This window comes from Euprymna scolopes, chromosome 6, assembly GCF_053919585.1.
Source record: "Euprymna scolopes isolate OS-2025 chromosome 6, ASM5391958v1, whole genome shotgun sequence".
NCBI classification, from domain to species: domain Eukaryota; kingdom Metazoa; phylum Mollusca; class Cephalopoda; order Sepiida; family Sepiolidae; genus Euprymna; species Euprymna scolopes.
In genome coordinates, this window is record NC_136487.1 from 50,682,878 (window position 1) to 50,706,665 (window position 23,788).

A 23,788-nucleotide genomic window follows, 5' to 3' on the forward strand; every position below is an offset into this window, starting at 1 on the left:
GTTTTCTTTTTATAACTTTTATGAAAGCTGTCAAGAAGAAGAAGAAGAAGAAGAAGAAGAAGAATAAGGCGAAGAAAAAGAAGAGAAAAAGGTAAAGAAGCAGAAAAATGACAACGCCATAGACAAAAGTAATATCAGGGAAAAAGAAAAGGGAAAAAGAAGGAAAAGTATATAAAATAAAAAAAGTACAATATATAATAATCTCTATCTCTACTATTATATAAAAGTCACTTTGTGTGAGTGTGTGAGTTCCTTATAGATTCCGAAATGGCTGCAAACACAAAGCTAATTTATATTTCTGGCTGTGTTCTTAGATATGTTTTGTACAGAAATTCATTCGAAAAGTATTGAAAATCGAAAAAATCCGATCTTAAAAATAGCTTTTCTCTCTTATAGATAAAAAAAAAAAAAGGAATAATTTTTACAGAATATTTTACGTTACACCCGCCAAGGGGGACAATAAAATCTCAGCAAATCATTCCTTCTTAAAAAAACAACAACAGATTTATTATAATCTGGAGATATGGCATAGTGGTAAAGCATTTGACTATGGATCGAATAAGTTCCTGTCAGGCCCGGGTGTACCTCACGATTTTATTGTAATTTTTTTCTTATAAATGAATTCAATTCACGATAAAAGAAGAGGCACCATTTAAAATCGTTTCAAATAATTTCTTTGTTTGCATATTTTAACACTAAGCATTAATCAAGAGTGACTTTTCCAGGGCATTCATCATCAAGCCCAAATATGAGCTGACGTGATATTATAAGCAACACACAGATGGAATTTGATGAACGACATTATCATTATTTTTTTTTTTAATTATTTAATTTTTTTGCAAATTAGTCCTCCAGGCAAATTATTCCTTGTAATATATAATAATCAATAGAGGATTGATTCTATAATAATACATATGCAATCTGCATGAATTAAAATATCATGTTTAAGCGTATTGTATGATCGGGCAATGCTGGGCTGCCAGCTTGTGATATGAGACATATACTTGTATGTGTGTTCACTAATGTTTAAGCGATTAGACCTAAGCACTTGAAACTCAGTAGGATTAATCTGATACCCATGCAAATTATTTCAAACAGGTCATATTATCTTTTTAAGAATACCAATGAAGTATGAAACGAACACAAAATGGTCTTGATTAAAACCATTTCAGAAAATCTACCTCATTCTGTAAGCCTCTGTTGGGGGGAGGTTACAAGTAAAACTACTTTAAATATTTTTTTCTTTTTTAAACAAGTGAGTTACCACTTATAAAGGCTCAAAGGCCATTCGAGGATAAAATGTTAATGAGTGTAAGGTGGTCAGTGTGACAACAATGTAATGATTGGTAATGGCGAAACCAGGGAGATGGCAGATACGGTTTACTCATTCAAGAGGAAGGCTCAATAAAAATTTGTTTACATTGGACTTAAAAACGGCCATGTTGTACATTTATTTATTACAAACTATTACCCTTATCTTTTAGTTGTTGTTTCACGAGGTTTTGGCCAACTATTCCTCTGGCCTTCGTCAGGTGATAACCGCGACGGGATAGGAATTCCGAATCTCCCAACTGCATTCTCAGTAATTATTGCCTTCCATAGTTGTTTTTCGTCTCACCACGGCCAACTAAGCTTCTGGTCGGCTTTGGGTAGGATTTAAACCGCTATCTTCAGACAATGCTCACCTAGAACCGTAGACATTCAACGTCTCTATCCACGAGCCCCGAAGAGCGATCTAGGTTGGATTTTTTGGTCTTATAAATCCACGCTTATCTATAATCTGATCTTCCATTGTCGGGTCCGTACTGAATGGCATATATATTTAATTAATTGGAATGTTTATTGAGATGAGTATTTTTTATTCATTTATTCATTGTGCACTATAATCCTCATCTTTTAGCAGAGGAATAGTTGGCTGAAACGTTGAGGATAATAGTCCGCAATGAATGGGTGAACAAATAATACTAATAATAATAATTAATTAGATCATGTTGTAGTCAGCTGGCAAGCAGCGCCACAGTATAGACTCTCACAGGTGGGTAGTTTGAGGCAAGAGACTTTGTTCATGGAATTTTCACTTAGTTTTAGGTACAGATAGAGAGTAAGACTTCGTGGCTTAGTGGGGGATGCCCTTTTCTCTACCCTGCAACCTCTCTCCCACAGAAGAGACGTTGCGAGCCTATCCTTGTTTTATCGTTATTTCCATGGCAGGTGCTCGTCTGAACTCCAATCTCTGGTCCCCACTCACCAATCTTTCACGAAAAACACCCGTCTAGCTGAATCCACTGTGAAAAATTTCCCCCACTCTATATCTGTGCCTAAATCAAAACGCGGATTCCATGAACAAAGCTTCTTTCTTAGAACTGCACGCCTGTGGAACTCTGTTCCGTCTGCCTGCTTCCCTCCGGACTACAACTTGGATGTCTTCAAGTCCAATGTTAACAAATTCCTAATGAACCGCCCCCTTAATTAAACACTTCATCAAATCTCCACACTAACGTAATGTACTTGCAATAACCCTTATCCCTGAGTGGCTTCTGGGCCTTGATAAGTGGTGATCACTGTGTAAAAAAAAAAAAAAAAAAGGGAAATTGTTGATAGTGGTTGTAGCTAAACGAGTAGCTAGTTCTCTAATCTGTATTTTAAAACACGTTTATCATAACAATACGCTGCTGAGTTCTTTAAATTAATTTTGGAGTTTGCCCTCTTACACTTAATAACAGTTTCAAGTGCACCTCGTTATCATGAATCCTTCGAGTAACGAGTGTTTCAACTAATACATATTAATACGAGAAAACAACTATAACAAAGATTGAAATACAAAGAGAATAAGAATAATTGTTTACGTCTAAAGAGCGGCTTCAAAGACTAAGTCTGTTCTCATTTGAGCAATGGCGGATGTTAGGAGATTTGATTCTTGCAGACAACATTATCAAGGTATTTTAACCCCAGTGTCAAGTTCTAGTTTTCTCGGGTACCATCGCCAAACCGGAAGTGACGTAGGTTTAAATTAAGGCGAGTCAATCAAAAAGAGTGGATGACTTTCGAAAATATCAGCGAAAAAAGCGATCCCTCCCTGTAGAAAAGTACTCAGTTGAGGGTGAAGGAATTAATGTTTTTAGCCAATTTTCAGATATTTGTTGCCCGAAGGGTCGAGCTTCAAAACGATACTGATCTCGTGAAAATCCGTCGCCACTGTTGAAAGTTTTTGTGAGACATACATACATACATACATTTAAACAGACAGCTGAGATTTATATTGTAGATGATTTCTTTGATAAAATTGTATCAGAGATGGGTATATTTGCTGTTCCACCATGCTCTGTAATAGACATGAGGGAAAAACCGATGTACGCATATTTAATACAATGGCAGAAACCCGAGAAACCTACGTTCAGTCTGCAGTGGAATGGATATTCAAATGGATGGTAACATTTCATGCTACTAAGACTAAGCTTTTTTCCTTTAACAGATACAAAAAAGTCCTTCTCAACCATCGATTCCTATGACACATAACATTCTACTTGAGAGCTAATTCTTCAAACTCCTCGGCTTAACATTCAAAGGCAACATGAATTGGAACAAATACATTGAGAACATTGCCAAGGCTGCTGCAAAGAAGATGGGCTCTCTCTCTCTCTGTCTCTCTCTCTCTCTCTCTCTCTCTCTCTCTCTCTCTCTCTCTCTCTCTCTCTCTCTCTCTCTACCATACAAGAAAATTAATCACACAAGAGAGTATCTTATATCTTTACAAAGCCACAAATCGTCCATTCTTGCCACATCTGATACATCTACCACTAGGCTCTCACTTTTAGACAGGGTTCAAAAAAGAGTCTCAAATCCAAGAACGCCTGCAATGTTCGCCAAGCTTCAACCTCTGTCCCATCGTCACAATGGTGTATCCCTGCACCTGTTTTACAAGTATTTTAGTGAAATGTTCTCTGATAAACTCATAGCCCCTTGATGTACATGCGCCCGACTAACCTGACAAGCAGCAAAATCCCACCCCTCCACTATTGAGATCATCTATGTGCCAAGAAGCCTTTTATTCTAATAGTTTCTACCTTCGGACTGCCAGACTTCGAAATTCCCTCCCTGTTTGTTCCTTCTATGACTGTTCTAATATAACAGAAGTTTAAATGTAACACAGACATCTCGCTGCTCAACTCCCTTGTAGATATGATCCCAGTTATTAGCTTCTCACGTCCAAGTGGCAATACACCTTATTTTTATTTATTTTTTATTTTTACAAGTTAGTCGTCACTTATCAAGGCCCGATGACCACTCGAGGATAAGGGCTAATGAATGTACGGTGATCAGCAGGACAACAGTGTAGTAATCCCTAGGCGGAAATTGGGTATAGTTTGATTATTTAAGGAGACGGCTCAATAATAACTTGTTTACATTGATTTTAAGGACGACCATGTTGTAGTCAGGCGGAAAGCAGACTAGTGGAACAGAATTCCACCGGTGGGTAGTTCTAGGAAAGAAGTTTTGTTCATGGAATTTGTGTTTAGATTCAGGCACAGATGGAGAGTGGGGGGAATTGTTGATAGTGGTTGTAGTTAGACGAGTATTTTTATGAAGTTTGCCAAGGGGAGGGCATATGCCTGGGCTGAAAAAGAATTTAAAAAATATATAGCAATTGAATTAATGAATGATATCAATTAAATGAAAAAAAAGTGATATGAATTAAATCGTTCTTTCAAATGATATCATTTATTAATTGATATCACGCTTTCTTTGAATGAATAATATAAATCGAATGAATGAATATCAATTAAAAGAAAGAAGGGGAATAGTAAAGTCGTCGTGGTCGTCGTCGTCGTGATCGTCCTGGGAAGCGATCAAATTTAAAGAAAGAAAATAACATTGGAAATTGGTAGAGTGCGGGGTTGGGTGGGTGGGTGTGGGGGTGAAGAAGAAGCATGAGTGTGCGGCCGGGGATGGAAGGTGTCGGAATTTGCCAGGCGCCTAGATAAAAATAACCGCGCAATAAGCGACCAGAAGACGAGGCCGAAACTTTCAGCAGACGGAAACGGGAATGCGCTGGCATGCGCAGTGTCCCGCTCACTTCTCGACCAAGAAGCACTCACCATCGAAAGAATTTGGTCATCGCTCGGCTTACGCCACCGACTAACTCTTAACTTCTTTTTCTCAACTCGTTGTGAAGGTAAGGTTTTTTTTTTTTGTTGTTTTTTTTTCTTTGGTTTCTTTTTGTATTTTGTAGATTTTCTTTTCTTTTTCCAATTTGCATGGCAACATTCTATTGCAGTTTTTGCTCTTAACTTATTTGTTTCGAATTGGTTAAGAGTCTTAAGCATGAACAACACAATAAAAAAAAAAGCTAAAATAATAATAAAAATTATGTATAATACTTTTCTTTTAAAATCTCCCTTTCTCTCATTTTCTCTATCATATATATTAGTATTGAGATGATTAATCAAAATCAGAATCTGGAATCGGAAAAATCGGAACTGTTTGGGGTATCGGAATCGAAAAATTTGTACTTATTTTGCTGGTTGAAAAAAAAAAAACGATTCCTTTAATTATCTTTTTATTTGATTTTGTTTAAAACAAAATCTTCCATTACTGGTAGTAATAATAACATTTTAAATACTTATTGATATTAATTTACCAGCAAAACTAAAATCTAGAGTGCTCCCCTTCCACAAGTTTGTTTTTACGTTTGAGAAGATGACGGCATATTTAACATGTGATTTTATGGTAATCAGGTAAAAATAACAACTTTATAGTGAAATATTTAGTTGTTTATAAAGGATTGGAATCGAGAATTGCATCGGAATCGGGAATTTAGTACAGAATCAACGATTGTATCAGAATCAGGAAAAATATTGAATCGTCCGATCACACACACACACACACACACACACACACACACACACACACACACACATATATATATACATACACACACACATATATATATACACACACACATATACACACACACACATATATGCATATATATATACACACGCACATATATATACACACATGTATATATATGTATATATTGGACATTTTAAATCATGTACTGCTTTCGTGACTCTTTAAATTGGAAAGTGTTTTGGAAACTTTTAAACTGCTGAATAAAACGTAACTTCTGTCTTGAATTATGTTTAATATCAAACATCAAGTATTATGGTTCGGTTGTGCTCCCAAATAAAATCATCAGTTTTTGCACACATCCCTGTTGTATAAAAGAACTATTGTTTGCGTAACTAAAATTGATGAAGTTGTGTTTTATGTGTATTAATTTGTTGAAGAAAAGTCTCATAGTTAACATCAGATAAACTGGGGGGGGGGTAGAAATCATGTTGACCCGTTCCTATAAATGAAGGGGAAATCATGTTGACCCGTTCCTATAAACGAAGAAAAGAAATAATGTCGACCCTTTCCTATAAACGAAGGAACGAAATCATGTTGACCCGTTCCTATAAACGAGGGGGGAAATCATGTTGATCCATCCGTATATACAAAGGGAGGAAGTCATGCTGACTCGTTTCTATAAAAATTTCGATTGCGATTTAGTGAACAAACCGGAAATTGCCGAAGCATTTGAAAATTGTGAAATATATGCAGAAAAGGCAGACGACACTAAGCATGATGTTGCAAAACCAAAATGAATCTAACCGCAGTGAAAGCAGCTGTTTAGCCTCCTCAACAACTTATACATTCGGGAAAAAAGATGGCAAAAACTTAAAATTGCAACACATTTTTTTTTTAGTTATTTCACCCTAAACAAGGCACAGTGACACTTTGACGTAAGGGACTACTAGTTCGGACCAAATTTACAAGGATACTATGTAGGGAGTTGAGCAGCGATATATCTGTTCACTTGAACTTCTGCATATTAGTACAGTCACAGAAGCAGGGACTCGAGAGAGAATTCCAAAGTCTAGCAGTTTGAGACAAGAAACTATTTGAGTAGAAGGCTTTCCGGCATCTAGGGATCTCGACAGTGTAGAGGTGGAATTTTGCTGCTTGTCAGGTTAGTCGGGGATATTTACGTCAAGGCTAGTACATGTACTTTGAGTTCATCAGAACACATTCCATTAAAATACTTGTAAAACAGGCACAGAGATGCAACACTGCGATGATGAGACAGAGGTTGGGGTTTGGTTGCTAGTGTGGGACCTATTATGCTGGCAACTCTTTTTTGAACCCTGTCTAAGAGTGAGAGACTAGTAGCAAATGCATAAGCCAACAATACTCCATGCATAGGCGAATAGTGGCTTTGTAGCAATACAGGATACTCTCAGGTGTGAGTAACCTTCTTGCATAGTAGAGAGAGCCTTTTCTCCACAGCAGTAATTACTTCAATGTGTTTGTTCCAATTCATGTTAGCTGTGCATGTTAGGCCAAGGAGCTTGAACGAAGTACTTTCAGATAGTGTATCATGGCAATCAGTGGTTGAAAAGGTTTCTTGTAATTGTTAAAGGAAAGAAGCTTAGTCTTGGCAGCATTGAATGTTGCCATACATTTACGGCCCCGTTCCGCTACAGACTGTAGGTCTTCCTCTTTGGTTTCAGCCATTTCCTTAGATATGTGTTAATTCGTTTTTCCCTCTAGTCTGTTATGGAGCGTAGTGTCATCAGCAAATATGCCCATCTCGGAGACATGCAAACAGAAAGGCACCCTTTTTGTTAGGGTTAGGGTAGGGGTTAGAATTGAAAAAAAAATCCTTAAGGAAAGAAATAAACTTCGTTCACCTACTATTTTGAAGAAAAATATTAAAGCCATTCTTAACCGGGGATGGGGTTAGTTCACCCTTACCTTAAATCAAGTAAAACGTGAAAGATTTCTTTCATTTATTGTCGGTACTAATTAACTGTTTGGTGACGGTTTAGTCATTTCCGGTCTGTTCCGTAAATTGCAATCAGAAAATTTGTGAATCCTGTTATGTAATAATACCGAATAACTTAACCGTATTTGATTTTCGTTTTTAAATTTTAATTCAAACTAAAAATGATTTTCTAATCAATTCTTTAAATATATGACCATTTCGAAGTTTCACAAAAATACAAGTCAGCCATTTCATTCTACTAATAATAGTTATATAAATAGCCTTCATGTTTACTATCGTGACACTTTGAAGGTTGAAACTAATTTCAAAGTGTTTTCTAGGAAAACAGCATCAAATTATTTTTCAAAATTGGCCGTTTTCCAGAATAACTAAACAAAACAAAAAAAAAAGAGATGAAAAAATAAATATACAACAAATAAATGTGACCAAAGGCAAGCTAAGTACTCTTCTACCTACCTGGATAAGTTTTCTTTTTTTTTTTTTTTTTAACTTTTCTTAAAGTGTTTTTGATTATTTAAAAATGAAGGAAATGTAAAGTCTGTCGAGTTAGAACATAAAACAAAACTGTTGTCTCATTAGAGCCATAGTAGAGCCATGATAATCGCTCAAAATCGAAAATTAAACAAAATACTGATAGAAATACATCAAATCAATCTTACCAATCGTGCGAAAGTGTAATGTTCTGCCAGTATTTTGTTTAATTTATAATTTTGACCAAAGTTAACACCCTTATACAGCCTAACATCACAAGTCCATTTGAGAAGTTTTATCACTGCATAAGCAGAAGGGCCTGGCATATAAAATCAACAGCAGGTTCTTTAATAAGACCGGTGTGCGTTCAAAATGAATGTTTCAGAGCCCAACTGAACCATGATACTTGACGTTTTTTTTTTTATTTTAAACTATTATTTCAAACTGAAGCTTGACGCATGAGATAATCCTATTTTAAATTAAAGCTTGATACGCGCTAATACTATTTTAAATTGAAGTTTTACTGATTCCACCACTTGTATAGTCGTCACTCTTGCTCTATATTTCGTTTTTATCCTATACAATAATATGACCTTAAAAGGTCCTCGCTGAAAGATACTCTGACTACGCCAAAACAGAGTGACAGTCAGTATAGGTAACTCATGATTCTGTTGTGAACAAGCCGACTGACGGACACTCAACAGACTCGCAAGTCCAGACAAAACCTTGACCGCACCTTTGAAACAGGTTGCCTTTGATCGTTGTTCTTTTCTATTCTTTGGGTAAAAAAAAAATATTGTTTATTTGGATTGGTCATTGGTCAGCTTAAAAGAAATTCTGGCCAACAAAAAAAAAAAATAAATAAATAAACGTTGAGTTAAAATCGAAAGAAAACAAATGGTGCTTTACAAAGAAATAATTAAAAATAAATAAATAAACAAAAATAAAAAAAAACGATATTTTTAGATTCAATTCAATGTACGCGTTTAGCGATGTACAAATGCTATTTAAAACTGATGCATATGCGTTACAGACTTATTGATAGGCATAATCTTTTAGAAATATTATTCCAAGCGTATTTTTTGTGTTACGTTTCATTTTGGAATGGTGTTTTAATATTTCACGATTTTAAAATTTAAGCATCACACTATATTATTTCAAATTGAAGCTTGACACATGAGATAATCCTATTTTAAGTTAAAGCTTAATACGCACTAATGCTATTTTAAATTGAAGTTTAACGGATGAAAATATCAACGTGCGACAGACCAACTGACCGATAAAATCTAAATTTTGGAGTGAATTCGAAAATGTTTTGGTTTGTCTGCATTTTTTATATTATTACTGTAGACATATTTTCTGCAATCGGAGCAAATATTCAAATATTATTTTCGTCATTTAAATCCTCCTCCTCCTCCTCCTCCTACTACTACTACTACTACTACTACTAATCGTGCGAAAGTGTAATGTTCTGCCAGTATTTTGTTTAATTGATAATTTTGACTAAAGTTAACACCCTTATACAGCCTAACATCGCAAGTGCATTTGAGAAGTTTTATCACTGCATAAGCAGAAGGGCCTGTAATGAGTAGAACGTATCTTAAACTATTTCAAACGTGGCAGACTGACCGATAAAGTTTCTCAACGTGAAGCGTGGACGCATCTAAAACTACTTCCCCCTCCCCCATCTCGCGTTTTCTGGAACGCTTCAGATTAAATTTTGTTTTATGTTTTTGGAGCCCGAAATTCCTTTCGAGCTGATTAAATAAGTGTTAACCTTTTTTTCAATATGAAACGGCTCAGTTTGTGTAGCGTTTGACATCATAAATATTGAACTCGAGTCAGAAATCGGGTATTAGCTATCTGAGTGGACATAAAATGGATTCAAGGAATAATGTTTGGAATTGCTTTTCTAATTAGTTTCTTTTATTTTTGTTTATTATTATAATTTTTTTACGCTTACCAAGGCCCAGAGGCCACTGAAGGACAAGGGTTAACGGGTACCGTGATGGAAATTTGATAATTTATTTTGTTTTAGAGAATAGCTCATCAACAACCTATTTAGGTTGAACTTGAAAACGACTATATTATAGTCAGTTGGGAAGCAGCTCCGTGGTATTGTGTTCCATGGACGAGCAATTCTAGGAAAGCAAATTCTGCTCATGGAAATTTTGCTTAGATTTAGGCACAGATAGAGAGAAAGGAGAATTGCTGACAGTTGTTGTGGCTAGTCGAGTGTTTGTTGCGAAAGACTTATAGAGGGGAACCATATAGTGAAGCTCAGTCGAGCACCTGCAATAAAAATAATGATAGAGTAGGAAGAAACTTGCAACGTCTCTTCTATGAGAAAGAGGCAGCAGAGAGTAGAAAAGGAGACCGTGCACCAGATTTCGAAGTTGGTTTTGTATCTTATCGAGGCAGGAAAGGATGCTCTGAGCAGCAGCTCCCACCCAGATGTGGCAACAGTACTCCATTTTATGACGTATTTGGCTCTTATACAGGTAGAGAATTGCATCTGGAGTGAGATGACAACTGGAGTGAGAGAATGATCCAACCATTCTTCCGGTGACCTTGGCAGCAGATTTGGTGGATGTGTTCCATTTTAAATCAGGAGTAAAGATCAATTTCAAAAGCTTGTCAAAGTATGATGCTTCCCCAATTCATTCATTTCAATTGGGGCTTGGATGGGGGTCAGAGCGTTGGTGATAGAAAAAGAGAAGCTTGGTTATAGCCGTATTAAAATGTCTACGCAAAACATTTTATGCACGATTGGGCAGATATAGCATTTATCCGTGTTATATTCATGCTTTTATATATGGCATAATCACATTACCGTACTGGTTCTCATTAGACCACCAAAGTTAAGCAATGTTGAACCTAGTTAGTACCAGATGGACGACCATTTGGGAATACCAGGCGGTATATGTAGAAGGACGTCGACGCCTCCTATTTTGCCCTTAACTCATCAGATGTTTTAGTTTTATATATGTAAACATGTACAATAGATAATAATCATTAATGTTATTTAGGTAAATATGGATACATTAATTATAAGTAATAAATTTATTAATTAAACACTTGTACCTCCCCGACATAACTACCCCCGACAAACCCGACAAGCTATTAAGTCTCATCCCTTTACAGTAGAGATCCCTAGGTGCAAGAAAGCCTTTTACTCCAATAGTTTCTTCCCCAGAACTGCGGGTCTTTGGAACTCCCTTCCGGGATTCTGCTTTCCCAACTGCAATGATATGCAGAAGTTCAAGTGTAATGTTAACAAACATCTTTCTACTCTTCTCCCTTCATAATTACCCCGCTAATTAATTCCCTAATAGTAGTCCCCTGCTTCAAAGTGGCACTGTGCCTTGTTTGGGGTGAAAATTGAATAAAAAAAAAAAAAAAATTAATAGAACATTTCTAGCAGAATATACCTTAATTAATGGAATTTGTTAATACGAATATGTGGGTTTTAGTGACTTTATTTCTAACTTCAAAATGGCATAATGTAAGCAAACTATAAGGTATTTGCAGCTTCTCTTTCAATTTTCGTATTTTTTATCATGTCCAAATGTATTTTATTTCCTTTTGGTGGGTTGATTATTACTATTACTTCTGATGAGTTAAGGGCAAAATAGATTCACTGATTGATATAATAATTAAGTGATCGATTTTGTGCTACGAAACAGATACTGTCAAGAATAGTAAGTGTCAACTGAATTAAAGGAATAAATTGTAAGATGGTCAACATCATAAAATTTAGAATATAGACTTTTGTCATTCATTCATTATATGCTCTGTAATTACATTGAGCTTCTTCAATAAGAATTGGTATGTATAAAAAAAATAGAGGTGAATAAAGAATATTTCCACAGATATATATATATATATATATATATATATATATATATATATATATATATATATATATCGTGAATTCGAGAGAGCAAGTTGATGTATTGATTGCAGGTGATTAAATGACTTACTGACTAAATAGTTTTCTAATGAATGATAAATAATAAAAAATTAAATAAGTTCTTTTTATATAGTTTTAAAGGTTAAGAAACTTCCAAGATATATATATATATATATATATATATATATATATATATAATATTAATTTTATTTATACAAACATTAATGGCTACATATGTGCATACATGTTTCTGTAATCACCCACGTGTATGCACATATGTAGCCATTAATGTTTGTATAAATAAAATTAATATACCTGCTCTGTTCACTCATTGAGCACTATTTTGGTAGACACATGTTGTTTCATTGGATGTACTTCTAGGAAACTAAACTCTACTGGCTATATATATATATATATATAATACTAAAACTCTGTCGTTCTTGGTTGTTTGCTTGTTTGCCTGCGCACTATCCTCCTCCTCCTACTACTACTCCTACTATGCCTTCTCTTCTTGCTACTACTATTACTTCTCCTCCTTACAACTACTTCTATGCCTCCTCTTCCTCCTCTTACTACTACTACTACGCTTCCTCTTCCTTATCCTACTATTACTACTACTGGTTGACATGTATTTTCTCTACTACTATCTACTACTTCTCCTACTACTAATACTACTACTACTAATGGAGAAGTTTTTTTTTCAAAAATAAACAATTATAAACAGAATGACTCATAGAAATCTATCTATATTCTTTTTTTCATTTTAATATACTTTCATAGAAATGTTTCTGTTATGTCACAAAAAACTATTTTCTTTACGTCACAAGTGTCATGCTCATACATTAATTCCATAGCTAATATAACATACTGACCCCTTAGGGGATGTTTTGCAACTATTCTGTATTACAACTATACTGTCGCAATTTTCTCACAAATAAATCAACTTTGACCTGTTGACAACGTTTTTTTTTTTACTGTGTACGTTTTCAGCAGCCTAATTTTTTTTTTTGCGTTTTAAATTATCCAAATAAACAATTGTTAATACTTTCTGCATTTTTTTACATCGTTCATTTCCGCATTATGTTTAAGTTATTTTAACGCAATTTTCTTACAAATAAATCTACTATTTTACAATGTATTGTTTTACTGTGTACATTTTCAGTGACCCATTTTTTTTCACGTTTAAATCAAAAGATATTTCAAAATTTGAATTTAACTTTAAGTATTATGGCATCTGTTCAGTGCACATTCACCTATAAGTTTGGCAAGCCACTTAAAATTCAATGGCTGTAAGTTTTTTGGGTTTTTTTCAAGAATAAACAATTATAAGCAGAACGATTCATAGAAATCTAACTATATTCTTTTTTCATTTTAATATCCTCTCATAGAAATGTTTCTGTTACGTCACAAAAAACAATTTTCTTTATGCCAAAAGTGTCACGCTCATACATTAATTCCATAGTTAATATATACTGACCCAACGGGTCATGGTTAGTCTAGTATATATATATATATATATATATATATATATATATATATATATATATGTATAGATTGGTTTCCTAAATGTAAATTCAATGAAACCCGCATGATTATTAAAGAGTGCTCAATGGAGGACGGAGCAGGTATATAGTCTGTTTATTATACAAACATTATTGGTTACATATGTGCATACATGTTTCTGACGAGGTGGGTTTCTTAAAATAAGGACTCCACTGAAACATGTATGCACATATGTAACCAATAATGTTTGTATAATAAACAGACTATATATATATAAAACAAGAAACAGGGAGAATTTTCCCAAATTGAGCAGTCTGAGGAAATAAGTCATTAGAGTTAAAAGTTTCCCTACATCTAGGGGCCTCTACCTCTAGGGTGGTAGGAAAGGCGTAGGATTTTCTGCTAGTCAGTTTTTTTGTTGGGAAACTTTTAGAACATTCGCCAGAAGGAACAGTTGGAAACAAGTCATAGATCACCCACTATGACTACAAAATTCCTACAGCTAGATAGCTAGGAAATGGAGCTAACAAACCTAACATGGTGATATGGGACAAGAAGTAGGAAGAAATAACCTTAGAAGTAAGTGCTTCCAATGATGCTGGGAGGGGAAAATATAATGAAATATCAAAGTCTTATGAAAGGTAACTGGAGACTTAGGAATATCTCTTTCATTCCAGTAATTATGGGAGCAACCGGACTCATGAAAAAGAATTTCAAAACTACCTGGAAAATATACCTGATGAACCAAGTGCGAGAGAGATATAAACAATTTCACTTAAGAGCAGTAAGTTTATCAAAGCATATTCCGCAGAAGTTCTTGTAAAACAAATTGCAATGATAGGACAGGAGCTGAAGCTTGGTAGAGAGTGAGCAACCTATTATGTTTGAGACTATATGTAATATTACTGCAATATATTTTTGGTTATTGTAATAAAAATATCATCATATTTTACGTATCATGTTATCAAAGAATATAAATATCGATATTTAGTACCATATAAGTCTGAAAATTATTTATGTACCGTATAAGTCTGAAAATTATTTATGTACCGTATAAGTCTGAAAATTATTTATGTACCGTATAAGTCTGAAAATTATTTATGTACCGTATAAGTCTGAAAATTATTTATGTACCGTATAAGTCTGAAAATTATTTATGTACCGTATAAGTCTGAAAATTATTTATGTACCGTATAAGTCTGAAAATTATTTATGTACCGTATAAGTCTGAAAATTATTTATGTACCGTATAAGTCTGAAAATTATTTATGTACCATATAAGTCTGAAAATTATTTATGTACCATATAAGTCTGAAAATTATTTATGTACCATATAAGTCTGAAAATTAGAAATGAAGTACTAAATGCTTTCATAAGCCAATTATTCAAAATTATATACAATTATATGCGAAGGTAATTTACAGAAGAGGTGTAACGGATTGACACAAACTGAAAACAAATTAAGACATTAATAGTAAAACAAAGCTATGATTCCCATGTTATTAATAAAATATGTATATATTTTATTAATACAATATGTATATATTTTATAAATAAAATATGTAGATATTTTATTTATAAAATATGTATACATTTTATAAATACAATATGCATACATTTTATAAATACAATATGTATACATTTTATAAATACAATATGTATATATTTTATTAATACAATATGTATATATTTTATAAATACAATATGTATATATTTTATGAATACAATATGTATATATTTAATGAATACAATATGTATATATTTTATAAATACAATATGCATATATTTAATAAATACAATATGTATATATTATATTAATACAATATGTATATATTTTATAAATAAAACATGTATATATTTTATTAATAAAATATGTATATATTTTATAAATACAATATGTATATATTTTATTAATAAAATATGTATATATTTTATTAATAAAATATGTATATATTTTATTAATACAATATGTATATATTTTATTAATACAATATGTATATATTTTATTAATACAATATGTATATATTTTATAAATACAATATGTATATATTTTATAAATACAATATGTATATAATTTATAAATGCAATATGTATATATTTTATTAAAACAATATGTATATATTTTATTAAAACAATATGTATATATTTTATTAATACAATATGTATATATTTTATAAATACAATATGTATATATTTTATAAATACAATATGTATGCTTTTTATTAATACAATATGTATATATTTTATTAATACAATATGTATATATTTTATTAATACAATATGTATATATTTTATAAATACAATATGTATGCTTTTTATTAATACAATATGTATATATTTTATTAATACGATATGTATATAATTTATAAATACAATATGTATATATTTTATTAATACAATATGTATATATTTTATTAGTAAAATGCGTATTCATTTGTTTATACTTTTAACATTGCATTACTCACAAGTAAGAACACAAGGCAATGTTAAATGTATAAGGTGTCCAAAAACTTAAATATATTATTTATCTTTTATGATATTTTTCTATAATTTTAACACAATCTGACTAAGATGTTGGGATTTTTTTTTAAACACAAAAGTTCAAAAATCTTCATTTATGAAAAAATAATGTCTTTTAAATGTTGTCCATTTTCGGCGTTGCATATTTGCGCTCTTTCCGAAACGTTATTCATGATTGCGATTTAATTCCCTTATTTCGTTCCAGATGTTTTTCTTCAATTCTTGAAGGGTTTTGAGATTGACGTTTGGAGGTCTGCCAGCCCGTGGTAGTAAATAAGGGAGTTAAATCGGAATGCAGAAATCCTGCAATCTGTCATAAATAATGTTTTGGAAAACAAATATGCGAAACTGATATTTATTTTCATAAATAAGAATTGTTAGCATTTTGAAATTTTATTTTATGTCCCATTATCTTAGTCAGATTGTGTTAAAATTACAGTAAGATATCATCAAAAATAAAGAATCTATTTTAGTTAAAAACTCTTCAGTGACTTTTTGGACGCCCTGTATATAAAATAAACTTGGCGGTCGGGTTTCGATTCCAGCTTGTCTAGACACACTGAAGAGCTATAATACAGCGAAACAGTCTTTTTGTGGATATATCTATATATTAATATGATAGCGTGTGTGTTATTTTCTGTGTCAAGCTTACATCTTTTTTCTTCAAAGCTCTGTTTTACCCAGCGTTCTTGGGGACACTGACTTCTACTAAGGTTGCTTCTTTCTCCTTGTCTCATATCACTATATCAGGTTTAATAGCTATACGTCTTCTAAAGCTGTAGAAATCGCATAGTCACAGTGGATGGTGTATGACTTATTTCCAACTGTTCTTGCTGGTAAATATGTTCCCAAGACTTGTTGCTGCGTTCGATATTCAACTTTTTACAGGTCGTCTAATGGAGATATTTACACACTCCATTCTGTCGCATTATATAGTAGCAGCCCCCCCCCTGAACCTTACAGTTGGATGTCAGATGGCTCACACTCTCTACTTGTGTGTGGCAGAACCTGCACTTGTTGTCATTGCTGAGACCACTCATCTTCTCGAACGTATTGATTATCAAACCTTGATCTTGGCTAGCCACTATAATCCTCTTCTACTGAGTAATTCTTCCCTTTTCTTGTCCCATATCAATGTCAGGTCTAATAGCTCTATACGTACATAGGTATGTAGCTGTAGGAATCGCATAGTCATAATAGACGGTGTATGGTTTATTTCCAACTGATATTTCTGGTATATGTTCCCAAGAAATGCTGCTGTAGTCGATATTCATCTTTTTCCAGATCTTCCAGTGGAGACATTTACACACTCCATCGTGTCGCGTCATATAGTAGCTATCCCCCGGCAGAACCTTACAGCTGGATATCAGATGACTCACAGTCTCTATTTCTGTGTAGCAGAACTTAGACTTGTTTTTATTGCTTAGTACACTCATCTTTTTAAAAGCATTTGTCATCAAGCTTTGATCTTCAGCACCCATTATAATCCTCTTCTGATCATTCTGATCTGATTTTGTCAGTTTATAATACCTTCTTTAATCCTGCATGAATTCACCCAGAATGCTTGTAAACTGAGATAGAGTTTACAAGATGCATGATGAGGCGACAAGATAATATAGTGGTTGTTAAACCAATATCGGTATTATTATTATTATTATTATTATTATTATTATTATTATTATTATTAGGGCTGCATTCTTTCAAAGAGCATTTAAACTTATTGATTCTTTCTAATATTTTATGTGCTGTTTTTATTCCAAGATTTTTTTAGTGTTAAATTTCTTATAGTTGAATTTTATTGTTATTGTCAATTTGAGATATGTATCGGTGTACAATATTTAAAACCTTTTGTCTAATTTAAAGTTTGGTTGAAGTGATTACAATAGTATCGGTTTATATAGTTTGAGTTATAATGACTGAAATTCTTTTTTGCAGTAATATTGTTTAAGTTTCGAAGGATTCATTTAATTTTATCATCGACGATATAATTAGGGAATATGTATTGTAATATTTTATTGGAATGCCGTGTATTATTATATTAGGATGTAGTTATACCGTCTTAACCGACTTAAAACGATTACTTCACCTAATAAACAAAATAAAATAGAAATAAAACAATCAGAACAAAAACAAACAAAAAACTGCTGCAAGATAACGGTTGTGTGCGTTGCTTCTTTTCGTAATCGTTACTCCTCCATATTTCGACTTTTAATTTTGCCCTGAAACGAAAGACTATCATGCCCGGAAGGATTGGGGTGAGGTGAAGGCTAAAACTCCGGGATGAAAAGTTATAAAAAAAACGACGCTTTGTACAAGTTCTATTTCCGTACCTTTTTGTGCTTTGTTTTTTTGCAATAGATTAAAAACAAAATAATAATAATAATAAAATGAAACCATTTGCGGTTCCTTTTAACGGATCAAAGGTCATAGCTCTGTTTACAATAACCCAATTTTGTCTGAGATACTTTAAAGCAGTAAAGCACCCGGCCAGGTTTCCCTGCAATATCGGGATGAAATAGAAGTGGAATAGAAACACTGTGTTTTCTTAGAGTGATTAACTTTATGGCATATTTCTCGAGACATTTTATCATTGCGTTAGTTCTCCTGTTTTCTAGACGGTGATAGCTGACTTGGGGTCTCCGACGAAACATTTTCCAACAGATATTTTAACTGAAGAAATTTATCACATTCTTAGACAAATTATTATTATTATTATTTTACTACTACTACTACTATTAGTAGTAGTAGTAGTATCTACTACTACTACTACTATTGCTAGTAGTAGTAGTAGTAGTAGTATCATTAGTAGTTTGGAGTTGTATTACTATGCACATAGATTCGAAAAAGTTGTCAAAAAACAAATATATAACAAATGTTATCAAAGGCAAGATAAGTTACTTTTCTACCTAACTGGATAAATTTTTAGTGTTTTTACTTAATGTAACATGTTTATTCATCTCGAAAAACATACAGTGTTTACCGATGTATTGGAAAATTAAAAATAACGTCGGACTCTCTGTTGACCACGGTAAGTTTGGGAAAATAAGTTAAAAATAAAAAACTATACCAAATACTGTTAGAAACTTGCTCAATATATGTTCCCGTGACATAGGCAGACATATATTCGGTGGGTTTTTGACAGTATTTTGTATAATTTGTTTGTTTGAACTCATTTTCCCAAACTTACCGAGTTCAATAGTGAGCATGCCAACATTTTTATTTTTTAAATATATCGATAAACATTGTGTGATTTTCGAAGCGATTACACGTTTTAAAGTAGGTAAAACCACTAAAAACCTGTCCAGATAGGTAGAAGAGTAACTTATCTTGCCTTTGATAACATTTGTTTTATATTTGATTTTTGACCACTTTTTAGAATCTATGTGTACGGTAATACAAACCCAAAATTTAACTTGAAAATAATATTTAAAATATATTATAATGATATTCATTTTTATTTCATTATATCTTCTCTCTATTTCAATAGTTATAAGCTATAGTTAAATAAAAATGAACACCATTATAAACAATATATGCAGTCCTGCATTTTCCTGAAACAGAAAACAACATGGCTGATGAGAGCCTAACATTATTTACCATTAACTGGTCCCTCTTATGATAGGCTTGAAACCGATGGTACCAATGTTTTTCTGACCTTCTGTACAATTTTTAAAAAGCTAATTATACCTAATCTGAGAGTCTAAGATTCAAACTCTTTAACCTAATATTCACAGATAATATGAATTGGAATAAATACTTGGAAGATACTGCCAAGTCAGCTGCAAAAAGGTGAACTCCCTCTACGGAGCTAGAAAACTTCTCATTTTGTCAGTATCTTATATCTTTAAGAAGCCACCATTCGCATGAAGCATTGCTGTCACATCTGGGATGGAACAACAACAAATAGTATTTTTCTCTTAAACTGGCTCTTAAAAAATGTCTCTAATCTAATAAGTCGCACACTATCTACCAAGCTCCAGTCACTGTCATATCACTGCAATGTTGCATCGTTGTGCTTGTTTTATAAGTACTTTAATGGAGTGTGCTCCAATGAACTTGCTGCACTGGTGTCCAAATCTGACAATCAGCAAAATCCCACCCTTTCACTGTAAAGATATCGTCACATTTTTTTTTTTTTTTCATGTTCTTTTCCTTCTTCGTGGTACGGGTTCGAGCCTGCCTGCCTACTACCATTTTTTTTTTTTTCCTCAACACACACTCCAAACACCCAGGCAACGCCGGGCACCCAGACTAGTCATAGATAATGCGCACAAAGATCAAAATTGATAACAGTGAATAAACAGTTCAGTCTACATTACCGATCGGACGATTCCAATATTTTTCCTGCTTCCGATACAATTATTAATTCCAAAATCATCTAAAACTGTAGACTTTTATTGTGGAGGGGTAATGAAGATCCATCATCTATTATTAAATACGAGGGCCATTCCAAAAATAATGCCTTCTATTTTTTTATTCCGTACGAATGGATTGGAGGAGATGGCAAACTGCGTTGTAATGATGACTGAACTTATTCATTTATGACTATGTAGAAAAATAAATTCTGAAGCACAAAAGGTCACTCGTTTTAATGGTACCACTTCCGTCTTCACAACTCTTCAGCTTTTTGAATAAAAAAAATAGGAAACTTTACTTTTAGAACGATTCTCAGAGTGATATAATTTTCTGATCTTAAAATCGATCTCAACATTTGTACCGTGTATAATGTATACGCATGTCAGCACATCGCACTGCAACTATCAAACATTAAAAAACGGTTTATTTAACAAGATAAAAAAAAAATCAGCAATCTTCGACAATGGAAAAAAATTGTATCAACGTGAGAAAGGCTCATGGAGCCGAAAATTGACTTAAAAAAATAATTTACTGAAAAAAAAATCCTGCATCATGTTTTCTGGGTTTTTTTTTTTCTTTTTTTTTTATGACGGATTTTCAAATTTCTCATCATATCGATGCTTCTGCTGTTGTAAAATTGATCTCAAATTATATAAATATTTATGGATTGCTGTCTAAGACTTATTTTGTTTTTAATTTTTATTTTATAATTTTTATTTATTGCTAAGAACCCCCATTTTTCATACAATACTTTATTAAAAATATTTTATAAAGAATTGATTTCAAATTATATAAATATTTATGGATTATTGTCTAATATTTATTGTTTTGTTTTGATCAAAATATTTTTTATTATTATTGCTAAGGACGCCCATTTTTTATACAACACCTTTTTAAAAATATTTTATAACGAATGAATCCAAAGGGATGGGGGGAGAGATGGGGGATCGGGTATCATCCACTTTTTCTATCCCTAAGTTAATTTATCACTCACCATAATACCTCATTCACTCTGTGACATGAAGCTATTGAAATATCCCAACATGAATGGATGTTTTCAAAATTTTATTTACAAAAACGTAATAAACATTTTTTATCATTTAAAAACACAAAAATACAGTTTTGTATTGAAAAGGATCAAACATTTATGTACAAACATAAAAGAAAACAAAAATTAAACATGAAAAAAAAAGGAAAAAAAATGTCGGATAGTGGGAGATGGGATATCACTAGGCCTTTAAAACACCCCAAAATAAAGAAAAACAACAAAAAAAAAGAAATAAACTAAAGAAAATGCTAACTATATTGTGTTAGTGAGGGCCCTCCCAATCCATTCTAGTTGATGAAGTACTCGCTGAAAACAAGAAAGACGCGTCCTAAGAGGGAATGGGCAGTCTACGGGCAAAAGAAGGGTCAGAGAGGTTCTTGTGGTATGCGGTAACCTCTAGAATAAGTATCATCAGGATGGGCCGAGGAAAAAGAAAATTATCATTAAAATTTCACAAAAATCGAAAGCCGGAGGGCAAAACGGCCGAAACATTGTGACAATAACAACCAAGATGAGGAAGTCAGTCCGACAATCTCAATCAATGAAAACACCTCATCTCAAAAATACAGACAATTACTAAAATCGAAAGTATCTGAATTTTCATAAGGGATTCTCTCCCCTTTTTATTCTGTATGAATAAAACTAAATAAACTAAATATGACAGTTGCTTAGCAATTGTGTTCCAAAATTTAGAATAAGTTATTTAGTTTAGGAGTGAATCTTATACATGAAAATATAGAAACATATACACATGCTTAACTTTAGCATTCCTAGAATTCTTTTTCTGGAATGATTCATGGCGAATTGTTGCCATATTTCACAAAAGTATTTTTCCCCTCGGAGGGCCAATTATGCAAATTGTTCGCAGCTATAATTACCTCTTGAGTAACTTAGATTTTAAAGTCCGGTTCTGACCGTCTAGATGATGTTGGGGTGAGCAGCTTCAAATATCATCTCAACTGTCACACATGAAAGATGATGGAGGTCTGAACAGATCTGAAAAAGAGAGAAACAGACCAAATATCAAGGTCTCATTCATGTATGATATGAAAAGAAACTGAAATCTTAGGGAGATATCAATCATACCAGTTATTATAGGTGCCACAGGGCTTATGAAGAAGAACCTGAAGTCCTACCTAACTAATATTCCTGCTGAACCAAGTGCAAAAGAGATCCAGACAATTGCACTTTAGGGAACAGCGAGGATACTAAAAAGAGCTGTCGGTTGGTTTCAATAAAAAGCATACCCAGCGTTACAATCTTCAAAGAAAGAGAAAAAAAAAAAAAAAATTAAAAAAAAATAAAGAATCTGTGAGAGAACTAGTGCTTTTCATTGGTCGAGCCCCAGAGTTTTCTTTGAAAATATCTTAGAGAATTCATATCAATCTGATATTTCTTGAGAAGAGGTTCTAAAGAAGGGAAGGGAAGGTATTTTATTATTATTATTTTTAATTTTTTTACTCACGTAACAAGGTATATCATCACTTTGACGTAAGGGGCTACTATTTGGGACCACGCTAAAGAAAGATTAACAAGATGTTGGTTTACATTACATTTTAACTTCTGCAAATCAGTACAATCAGGGAAGCGGGTAGCAGGAAGGGAATTCCAAAGTCTAGCTGTTTGAGAGAAGAAACTATTAGAATAGAAAGCTTTCTGGCATTTAGGGACCTCAACAGTGAAGAAGTGTGATTTTGTTGCTGACCGGGTTTGTCGGAATATGTACGTCGAGGGGGCACAAGTGCAACAAGTTCATCAGAGCATATTCCATTAAAATATTTGTAAATCAAGCACAGAGATGCCACATTGCAGTGATGGGACAGTGGTTGGAGCTTAGTTGACAAAGTGGGACCCATTAGACTGAAGATTTTTTTTTGGACCTTGTAAGAGCTGCACGAAATATAACTTTAACCTTTAACCTTAAAAATGGTGTACATTGTCCCTAAGTCGGAGACCATCATCATGTCAGCTTTGGTCATGATCAGTGCAGTGGTATGGGCTGTAGGAAAGCATATATACATAGGTTATGACCTCAACCTTTGACCTTTATCTTGGAAAATGGTGTACACCATCCCAAGGTGGGGGACCATCATCATCCTGGTTTGGTCATGATCTGTCCAGTGGTATGCGCTGTAGGAGAATTGTA

The 23,788-nt window shown here is 33.1% G+C and overlaps 1 protein-coding gene across 4 annotated transcripts in view; it reads left to right on the forward strand.

Moving 5' to 3' along the window:
• Positions 1 to 5,005: 5,005 nt before the first annotated feature.
• Positions 5,006 to 23,788, forward strand: part of LOC145277646 (tyrosine-protein kinase-like otk) — a 158,939-nt gene continuing 140,156 nt past the window's right edge. Inside the window, exon 1 of one of the 4 annotated variants that reach the window (XM_080129233.1) lies at positions 5,006 to 5,173. The gene's annotated coding sequence lies outside the window, so the exon portion shown is untranslated. The remainder of the gene's footprint in view (positions 5,174 to 23,788) is intronic. The other 3 variants (XM_080129234.1, XM_080129236.1, XM_080129235.1) reach the window with 3 other exon arrangements.